Source organism: Coffea arabica, chromosome 4c (genome assembly GCF_036785885.1).
Source record: "Coffea arabica cultivar ET-39 chromosome 4c, Coffea Arabica ET-39 HiFi, whole genome shotgun sequence".
NCBI lineage: Eukaryota > Viridiplantae > Streptophyta > Magnoliopsida > Gentianales > Rubiaceae > Coffea > Coffea arabica.
In genome coordinates this window covers 44,300,728-44,312,809 of record NC_092316.1, presented here as the reverse complement: position 1 = coordinate 44,312,809, position 12,082 = coordinate 44,300,728, and positions in this window count along the sequence as shown.

The following is a 12,082-nucleotide window of genomic DNA, read 5'->3' as shown; positions in this document are numbered from 1 at the left end:
GACTTAAGAGCTCGCCCGTGTTAAGCAGAGAATGGTTAAGGCTTGTATACTGAGGTAACCTATAAGTAAAAAATGAAAGAGTATTATGGCTCGAGCTTCCATTATGAATAGCTACTTATTTGATCACTTGATTTACCTGGCAGGCTAGCATTTGACTTGAACCAACCGGTAAGATGACAAATTTGAAAGAAATGCGTAAGGAAGTGGACCTCCTTCAAAAGGAGGTAGAGTTTCAAAAAAAAAGTTGGCTGACTACTAGGAAGGGCGGTGGAAACAAGAATATGCTGAGAAAATTGAGTTGCTATATAAGAACGTAGAACTGGAAATAAAATACAAAGAAACTTCTCAAGCTGGTCAGGCCATGACTTCTCGTGCGACTTGTGATTACTGTGGTAAACCCAACCACACGAAGAATGAATGTTGGAAGAAATCGAGAAAATGCTTGTATTGTGGTAGTACCGAACATCAAATTTCAAGTTGCCCCAGTACCCCTAACAAAAGGAAGAAATACTCAGCAGCCAATTAGGTTCGCCCAAAGCAATCGAATGTCAGATGGAAGTAATTAGTACTAATGGTTATGCAGGGAATTCTAGTAGTGGAAGTTTTACGAGTGAAGATATTTTGACTACACTCGAGGGATAGGGGTTGTAGTTCACCCTAAACTAGACTAGCACTTTTGGAAGTTTAATCTTGTGAAAAGCGGAAAAGTCTTTTGTTGTTTTGTATCTTGGCAATTTGGCACGTTTTGTTACGATCTTGTTGTTTTCCTTTTCGTTTTGAAATGATTTGATAAATCTATTCTAATTTGATGTACCTATTATGATCCTTATGACATATGAAACTTTACTCCGCTTTTGATTGGTTTTACGACTTCCATGTATGTTCAAATCTTGCCCCACACTTTTATATTTATAATAAAACACGAACGGTGTTAGACATAGTCGAAATTGTACTTGAAAATATAGACCACCCTGAGGTCTTGGAGGCGACCAGGGATCATGACCAAATCGAAAGCTTGGTGTTGAAGTTGGGATCCAATGTTTGGTTACCAATTTGATATATTAATACTGTGAGACTTGGGTTAGTGAAAGAAAATCTTTGGTAGATTTGATGAGTATAATGATTGAGGGATCGGATATCACATTTGCAATGGAAGCTTAAGGGTATGTATATATATATATAGATTATCGAGACTTGAACGATGTGACCATTAGGAACAAATACTCCATTGTCTCACATAGCTGGGGATTTTGACCAATGGCAAGGAGCCGTGATATTATTTAAGTTGAATTTAAAGTAGAGCTATTACCAGTTGAGGATCCTAGAAACTGATATGTTTAAAATCACTTCCAATTCAAGACAGGGGCACTTTGAACTTTCAATTACACCGTTGGGTTGACCAATGCATTAGTAGCGATTATGACCTAGATGTATCGGGGTTTTAAATCGTAATTAGATTAATCTGTAGTGGCATTTATTGATGATATATCGGTATACTCTAAGGTTTGAGGAGATCATGAAAGATACTTGATGATGTTTTACAAACCCCAAGAGTACACCAACTTTCGTTAAGTTCGATAAATGTGAGTTCGATTGGAGGGAAATAACCTTTCTAGGTTATACAATATCTAAGGAAGGAATTGTTATTGACTCAGCTACAGTAAAAGTTATTAAGAGGAAACGACTAGAAAATCCTATCGAAATTTGAAGTTCTTGGTGGTAGCCGAACTTTCCTTTGGTTTGATCAAGGAATTTTCTAAGAGTGCAAGACTTGGCAAGTTATTTGGGATTTTAAATGTGAGGAAGAATTTTGAAAGTGAAAAATGTTTAATCGATGCACTTGTGTTAGCCCTACCAAGCTGAGGAGGCAGTTTTGTGATTTATATAGATGTTTCAAATGATGGTTTATAATGTATACTACTGATACATGACGAGGTGATTGTGTATGCCTCTGGAAAGTTAAGATACCACGAGAGAAAGTAACCAACTCATGATTTGGAGTTAGTGGCTGTAATAATAACATTAAAGAAGTGAGGACACTACCTATGTGAGGTAGACATGAGGCCGATTAAATTGCCCTATGATTTGGAAGTTAAAATGCCTATTGGAAAAAAAAATTTTAAATTAAGTTTTGATTACTAGTTGAATGAATAGAAATTGTGAAGTATAAGTTGGAAAATGCAAGTTAGTGATTAATCTGGTAGACTTAACTATTAAGAGAATGATATTGTTTTAGGTGTGAATTTCGAGGACGAAATTCCTTTTAAGGATGTGAGGATGTGAGGACCCAAAAAAAAATTTCTTATTTATCGGATATTACAAGTTTACTTAATATTTATTTACTCATTTTCTCCAAATTATTTATTTCGACCATTTAAAAATCCATTTATATGGAACAATGTCTCTTTTATATTTTAAAGCGTTTTGTTGGAAAATTCACTTTTCAAAAATTCATTTAGTTCGGAATAACAAGTACACGTTTTTTAGGCTATACTTGAATTAGGAGTGTATTAATATTGGAGAATTAAGAATAATCAATAGTAGATTAAGAAAGGTTAATTGAGGAATTAATACTAGACTCTTGTGAGGACTCACAAAATTTATTATTTTAAATTTCTATTTCGAGCTTATTTGAATATTTAATTGCCCATTTATTCTGAATATTATTTTTTAATTTCTTTAGACCTAATTACATGGGCCTATAGTCTCGTTATATTTTTAAAATGACTTGTGTCAAAATTTAATTTTTGGAAACTCGTTAAGTGAAAATAGTGATTACGTGATTGGAGATTTTAGCTGATTTGGAAATACCATAAGTCGGGAAAATTAGAGACTTACACGATGGTCATACAATAGGTAATTTTATGCTTAAGTACTCAAGTGATAGTTATTAGTACTATCGTTATAAGAATTTCTTGGAGGTTTCACTCTATCGCGTTTAAATCGGAAATATGCGTTCCACACGCGCGATTTAATTGAGAGATTTTAAACCCTTATTTTGGGACAATTAAGAGTAAATAATATTAATATGAATACAAGTACATTAGAGGTTTAGTGCACTAGTGAAACAAATATAAGAGAAATCGAGCACAAAACGCGCGCATGCGCGCACGAAGGAGAGTTGACTTTTGGAGCATTTTGGGCCACACATTCTTAGGCTTCTCATGGGAGCATCACACCAAATCAAAACTCTCCATTTTATCACCTCAAACAGCTGTGCAACTCCTTATTTTGAAAGTGAATTTTACCGAATTTTCAAAATTAGCCAAAAACCAACTTAAATCTGCCTTATGAACCAAAACAGCGATTTTGAGCTTATTTTTGAATGTTTTTCATTTGAAATCTTAGAAAAGTGTATTCTAGGAACTTTTAATACTTTGGAAGAGGGTTTCAACGGTGCCAAGTTTTCCAATTTTCGACATGTGAAATGTGAGATACGATTTTTCACAATATCGTATCAAAACTGAAATTTTTCGAATTTCAAAGAAATGGAGTTTTTCAAGTATTTCTTATTCCTTCGATAGTACTTGAACGTTTATGCTTGATTTCTAAGATAAAAGACTCGATGGCTCTTGTACTTTAAGAAACTCCACTTGAATCTCGATTTACAAGTAATTGAGATTCATTATCATGAAATTTCCCTAGATTGTACTAGCGCACAATCTTCCTTGATAATTGGGATGTGTGAATGATAATTCACTATTATTTGTTCAGGCGCACACGAGAATCTTTAAGAGGATCCCACAGTGGAAGTTTGAACCTCCAAGTGACACTTTTGCTATAGACTCACAGTGAGTGTTAAGTGTGTGTATTATGTGATATATCTGCAAAGTGATAAGTGTTATATAAATTGAGATTTTGAAACCTTTGAGTCGAGTGTGTATTTTATCGCACTCGTGCTTATTTAAACGAAGTGAACTTGAGTTCGTGAAGTGAAGTGCTTACTTGTTTAAGTAACTTGTTAAGTGAATATATGTGAAGTGTTTAAGTAATTATTTATGCTGTGATTGCATAAGTCGTTGGAGTGAATCTCCTCGATACAAAAGTATAAAAGTGGGGGACGCCCAAAACTCTCTTATTGGCTAGTCTTGGACTCGAGCCAGCATGGGCTTGGTCGAACTCCTCAGTGAACCATGAGATTTCATAAGTTTGACCTATTGAGAGATCTTGCTTGGCATACTCGATGAAATATCGCCTCATAAATATATTGCGAGTCCGGTGTGATATGTAAGGTTGAGAAGGGGAAGTGTAAGTGATGTTTCTACGGATTAAACGTACCCGGTTGACAGAGTGTCAACACGTGGAGGTTCGTGATCGTGCAAGTGGAAAATAACTCCTGAGAGCTCATATATCCTTGAATTGTTTCTGTTTACTTTTCAGTAAAGTGCTCTTTATTGAATGGTTATTGTTTTAAATTGATTAATTTGGGAGTGTTATTTGAACTACGTGCCTGCATGTGTGTTTTTGGCCTTACGAGCGTTTTGCTCACCTTGTAGATTTGTTTTTCCTAACAGGTCTGGACATGGAATGGATTTGGAGAAACCCCTTTTGATGTACACTTGGCTTAGGATTTCTAATGTAATTTGGACTAGATCTCTCATTGGTTGTACTTTTGGGAACCTAATGTATAATTTGGATTTGATGTATATGGATGTTGTATATTTTAGGCATTGAAGTATCTTTTGGATATTCGATGTAAGGCTCGGATAATTATTATAAATTGTTAAGTTGAAGGCTTCTGCATTATTTAATTTGTCTTATTTAGTTGTGATGTCTAGTATTGCATTAAAGTTGAACAGAAATTGCTTGAGTCCTGACGAGAGTTGGGCAAGCGTTTCGCGGATACCCTTTGGTTCGCCTTAGGGAGAAGTGGGGACGTCACACTTGAGATACTAAATTCATGTATTAGTATTTAATAGAGTTGATGTACCTTTGATCGTGGATCAACTATAAACAGGGGTGGATCCTACTTCATTTGTAACCTTGAAGAATTTTGATCAGTAAATATAATAATACTATAGTTCTTTATTCTCTCTCCCCGCTTCTCACTCTACTATTTCAATCTCTATTTTAGTAGTTTATTTTATCAATTTTAGAACACGTTATCAATATGAGTCTCTACTTTGAGCGAAGGAAAAGCGCGAATCTCTAATTTTTGAGCAAAAGTGAAGCACGAGACACTGTCAAGGTTCTGTCCGAACAACTTTTAAATACTTATCGAGGTAAAATTCTTTCCTATGAATCTACTGCATATTCTTATGGCTAATTTCACAAAACAAGAGTTCGTACCTCTTGATATTTCTAGAAAAAATTATTTATCGTGGGTATTAGATATTGAAATTAATCTTGACGCAATGGGTATTGGGAATACTATTGTTGAAAAGAATGAAGTCTCAAACCAAGATTGTGCTAAGGCTAGGCTTGTCAACGGGCCGGGTCCGGGTCGGAATTAATAAATCCGGACCCGGACCCGTAACACTGTATTAATTCCGGACCCGGACCGAATACCCGACGGGTCTCTTATTCTTTATCCGAGAACCGCATTCGACGGGTCCCGGGTCCGGGTCGGGCCTACGCGGATTAGACCAGTCAAAGAATCCTGATTTTGTTGCATCATAAAATTGGAACTTTGACAGATAAATGCATCCTAATCCATATGGGAAAACCGTATATCACACAAGCAAACAACACAATTGATCTGTATCTATGAGTCAAGTGATTGAATTCTGATCAAATTCCCTTCATAAATAGCCACAAATTTAGACCTTTCATCAGAGAGAGGAGAGCAAAATCCATGTGCTTCAATTTCTCTTTTCTCAATTCAAGTAAAAAAAAAAAACACCAACCATATAAAACCATCAAATGGCCCATGTAAAACCTTATCCTACCACACTTAGCAGTTGAAAAAGGAATTCTTTCAACAGGAAAACTTGGTCGTGTTCACAGATCTTCAATCTGGTAAGCATAGTATTGCACAATCCAACTAAAAGAAAAACACCAAACCAATAAAACCACGTAGCAAAGTTACTCTGCTACACGAAAATTACAAATGTTTCACATGTTTTAAACCTGATTACAAAGTTATTCAAAGTCAGAGATGGAGAGAGCTCGCCGACGTCAGAGATGGAGAGTGCAAGACACTGAGACTGGACCAGGTTTGGCTTCTTTGGAGCTGGAGAATGGAGATGGAGAGAGCGTCGTCGGAGATGGACTTTTTGGACCTCTGATATCGAACGCACTGCCCATCTGATATCCAACGCACTTCAGACGTCGAAAAGTGTCGCCGGAGATGGAGAGATGGAGCATTAGAATGGAGATGGAAGAGTGGACTGGTCAGTGGAGAGGCAGGAGGCAGAGCAAAAGAGAGAGAGAGTGAGGGGAAAAGGGGTGCGGCGGTGGGTATTAGGGTTCGACAGATTTGGAAATGAAACTATGAAAGTAGTATTGTGTATTGAGATGAATGATTGATAGATAGGCATATATTTTTTTAATTATTAATTAATTAAAACGGGTCCGGGTCAGATACGGGTCGAAAGGGCATATTCCATATTCGACCCGTAATTTTATTAGATAAAATGGTTCCGAGTCTGGGTCTCGGCTCTAGATACCTACCCGGATCGGAAAAATGTAGGCGGGCCTGGTCCGGGTCCGGGTCCTGACCCGGACCGTTGACACCCCTAGCTAAGGCCATGATTTTCCTTCGTCATCATTTAGATGAAGGATTAAAAACAGAATATCTTATTGTCAAAGATCCGCTCGTTCTTTGGAAAGATTTGAAAGAAAGATTCAACCACCTGAAATTGGTCGTTCTTCCAAAGACTCAATATGATTAGCTTCACTTACGGTTATAAGATTTTAAATCTGTCAATGAATATAATTCAACCATATTCAGAATTACTTTTCAATTAACATTATGTGGTGAAAAAATTACTGATGAAGAAATGTTAGAGAAAACATTCTTTACTTTTCATACATCTAATATGCTCCTGCAACAGTAATATAGAGAGAAAGAATTTAAGAAGTATTCTGAACGTATTGCATGTCTCCTCTTGGCTAAACAAAACAATTAATTGTTATTGAAAAATCAAGAGTCCTGACCAATTGGTGCTAGTCCATTCCCTGAAACCAATGCGACTCAACTTCAAAATTCTGGTTGTGGTTGCGGACGTAGCTGTAGAGGTGATCGAGAAGGCCGAGAATGTAGTCGTGGCCGTAGACGCGGATGTAGCAGATTTGTGCCTTATGACAATAATCGTGGCAAGCAATAAAATATCCCCTAAAAGTGGGATAATAACAATGATCAGAAAAATGGAGAAAAGAAAGTTTATGAAAATAAATGCCATCGGTGTGGCATGGAAGGTCATTGGTCTCGTACCTGTCGTACGGCTGACCACCTTATTGACTTTTATCAAGCATCAGAAAGACAAAAATGTCGAGACAAATTTTACTGATAAAAAAGATGCTTATGATGATGATGATGCTGACATGATACACCTAGATATTACTGATTTCTTTGACCATCCTGAAAATGCAAAATGATCATATATTAAATATTTAATATTTGTCTAGATGTTTAATATGTTATTAGTCTTGCATATTTTATCAATTTACTTTTTAAATATTCATTCTCGCATATTTTATTAATGTCTATTTTTGTTTATTTTCTATAGAAGAAATGGATGCCAAACATTTGGGACTATATAATGGTGATGATAATATTTGTCTCATTGATAGTGCTACTACGCACACTATATTCAAAAATAAAAGATATTTTTCTTCTTTGGAGATGCGAGAGACAAATATTAATACCATCAGTGGTAGTACAAAATTAATTGAGAGTTCCGAAAGAGTTACTCTATTTCTCCCTAAAGGAACTAAAACTGTCATAAATAATACACTACTCTCTCTCAAATCTCGAAGAAATTTATTGAGTTTTAGAGATATCCGCCAAAATGGATATCATATCGAGAAAATGAATGAGACAAATAGTAAATTTTTATTAATTACAAATATCATTTCTAGGGAAAAATGTGTATTAGAAAAATTACCTTCACTTATATTATGCACAAATAAGTGCTGTTGAAATTCATCACCTAGTAGACTAGAGGTCTACTCATCCTAATGATTTTATGATTTGGCATGATCGTTTCGGATATTCTGGATCTATAATGATAAGACGAATAATTAAGAATTCACATGGCCACTCATTGAAAAATCAAAAGGTATTAAAATCAAATGAATTCTCCTGTATTGTTTGTTCTCAAGGAAAATTAATTGTTAGATCATCACCGGCTAAAATTGGGACTGAATCTCCCACATTTCTAGAACGAATTCATGGTGATATATGTGGACCTGTAGATCCACCATATGGACTATTTCGATATTTTATGGTGCTAATTGATGCATCAACTAGATGGTAACATGTATGTTTGTTATCTACTTGCAACCTAGCATATACGAGATTACTTGCTCAGATAATTAAATTACGAGTACAGTTTCCTGATTATCCAATTAAAAGAATTCATCTAGATAATGCTAGTGAATATTCATCACATGCTTTTGACGAGTATTGCATGTCTATTGGAATAACTGTTGAATATCCTACAACCTATGTTCACATACAAAATTGTCTAGTCAAGTCATTTATTAAAAGGGTACAATTAATTGTTAGACCATTGTTGATGAGGTCTAAACTTTCTTTATCTGTTTGGGGACATGCTATATTACATGGAGCAACACTTGTGAGAATTAGGCCAACTAGTTATCATAATTTTTCCCCCTACAATTAGTATTTGGTTCTGAGACCAATATTTCTCATTTACAAATATTTGGTTGTGCTGTTTATGTTTCTATTATATCGCCCCAACGTCGTAAATTGGACCTCCAAAAAAGATTGAAAATATATATCAGGTATGAATCAACTTCTATAGTTAAGTATATTGAGCTATTGACAGGTGATTTATTTACTACAAGATTTGCAATTTGTCATTTTGACGAATCACATTTTCCTACATTAGGGGGAGGAAAAGATCAAACGAAAAAGGAAATCATTTGAAAAATTTCATTGATTTTCTGGATCCTCGTATAAAAGAATATAAACTAGAAATTCAAAGGATCATACATTTGTAAAATATTGCAAATCAATTGCCGAATGCATTTAGTGACTCCAAAAGAGTCACCAAATCACATATTCTTGCTGAAAATGCCTTGATTAAAATAAATATCCTTCAAGAACGAATCACAAGTGCTAATGAATCTAAAGCACGTCTGAAGTATGGGAGACATTTTGGTTCCAAAGATAAAAATCTTAAAAAGAAAAGAGGGTCAAATGAATCAATAATTAGTGACAAAATTCAATCTCCTGAAGAGGTAACTCTCGAAGAGTCAACTCCTGAAGAGAATGAAATTATAGAAAATTCAATAAATTTTGTCACTACAAGAAAATGTTGAAACCGAAAAGAAATAATTGTTGATAGTACTTTTGCATATAATACAGCACTTGATATTATAATAGATGACGAGTATCATGAGTTTAGATCGATTGATGAATGTCGGCATAAAAATTATTGGTTAAAATGAAAAGATGTAGTACAATCTGAATTAGATTCACTGACTAAAAGAAAATTTTTTGGACCTGTAGTTTAAACACTTGAAGTTGTAAATCCAGTTGAATATAAATAGGTATTTGTGAGGAAAAGAAATGAAAAGAATGAAATTGTAAGATGTAAAGCAAGGCTTGTAACCCAAGATTTTTCACAATGGCCTAAATTTGATTATGATGAAACGTATTCACCTGTAGTGGATACGATTACATTTAGGTATCTTGTACGTTTTGCAGTGCATAGAAAACTAGATATGCGTCTGATGGACGTTGTCACTGCTTATTTGTATGAAAATTTTGAAAATGATATTTACATGAAAATCCCTGAAAGATTCAACATGCCTGAAGCATGTAAATCAAATCCTAGAGATGTGTATTCTATTAAATTACAAAGATTTTTGTATGGGTTCAAATAATCTGGACATATGTGGTATAACCGTCTCAATGAATATTTAACTAAAGAAAGTTATACCAATGACCCAATATGTCCATGTGTTTTATCAAGAAAAATGGGTCAAATTTTGTGATAATTGCTATATATGTTGATGATCTCAATTTGATTGGAACTCCTGAAGAGATCCAAAAGACTGTCGAATATTTGAAGAAAGAATTTAAGATCAAAGATTTTAAAAAGGCAATATTCTGTCTTGATTTACAAATTGAGCATTTAGAAGGTAGAATTTTTGTCCACCAAACTGTTTATACCCAAAAGATATTAAAACAGTTCTGTATGGATAAAGTACATACATTAAATACCCCAATGGTCGTCAAATCACTAGATCCTAATAAGGATCCTTTTAGGCTATGAGAGGAACATGGAGAGATACTTGATCCTGAAGTACCATATCTCAGTGCAATTGGTGCGCTAATGTATCTTGCTAATTGTACAAGGCCAGATATATCATTTGTTGTGAATTTATTAGCAAGATTTAGTTCCTCGCTTACAAGACGACATTGGAATGGTATTAAAAACATTTTTCACTATTTCTAAGGAATAATTGATGTTGGTTTATTTTATTCAAGTAAATCTAAACTGAGTTGCTTGGATATGCTAATGCTGGGTATTTATTTGACCCACATAAAGCACGATCTCATATTGTCTATCTTTTTACTTGTGGATGTACATCCATTTCTTGGCATTCCACAAAACAATCCTTAACTGCCACTTCATCAAATCATGCTGAAATAATAGCAATTCATGAGGCCAGTTGAGAATGTGTTTGGCTAAGATCAATGACCTACTATATCCGAAAGAGTTGTGGGTTATCCTTCGAGAAGGAAAATCTTCCAACAATTTTATATGAAAATAATGCAGCTTGTATAACTCAATTAAAAGGACGATATATTAAAGGAGATAGGACGAAACACATTTCACCGAAATTTTTTTTTACTCATGATTTGAAGAAGAATGGTCAGATTGATGTGCTACAAATCCGATCAGATAATAATTTGGTAGATTTGTTTACCAAGGCATTGCTGACTGCTACATTTGAGAAACTGGTGAAAAATATTGGAATACATCGGCTAAAAGATCTCAAATAATGTTTGTATCAGGAGGAGATATTATTACACAAGAATAGTGTACTAATTTTTTTTACTAGGATTTTTGTCCCACTGGATTTTTCCCTAATAAGGTTTAACGAGACATATTCTTTGTGTAATAGACATTCAAGGGGGAGTGTTATGAAATAATTATAAGATGTGGATGTCCGTTTATATTCTCAAGAAGGAAGATATATGTATTCTCCCTAGATTCATTGGATAAGCCCATTTATAGATGTACTTGAGGTACTAAATTCATATATTAGTATTTAATAGGGTTCATGTACCTTTGATCTTAGATCAACTATAAATAAGGGTGGATTCTAGTTCATTTGTAACCTTGAAGAACTTTGATCAGTGAATATAATAATACTATAGTTCTTTATTCTCTCTCCCCGCTTCTCACTCTACTATTCCAATTTCTATTTTAGTAGTTTATTGTATTAGTTTTACAACATCAAATACACTAAAAAAAAAATCTCTCTTTCTTCTTCATCCATCACCTACCCCCACCACCAACCACCATCACACACCACTACCCGTTGTCAGCTTCCCCTTTTCTCTCCTCCCTTCTCCTCCTCCCTCTTCCTCCCTTTCCCTCCTCCCCACCCCACTCTCCCCACCCCTCCCCCTTTCCCCCACAGCATTTGCCTATGGTATGAATGCTGGTGGATAGGAGACATAATGTATAGATTGGTATGGTCTCATTTGAGGTAATCATTCGACGACCTGAATATTTTTTGTAAACTTATCAGTTATCTCTACATTGGCATGCGCATTCTAGTATCCTATCCAATCCCCATGAAATTGAGCCCAATTCCTTCTCTAATGACTTTGACAATAAGCAGTCGTGATGCAGTAAATATGCCATCTATGGTAAAACACCTAAAGTGTATGTGCTCTACCCTTTTACTTATTTTTCAGATATTTATCCTAACT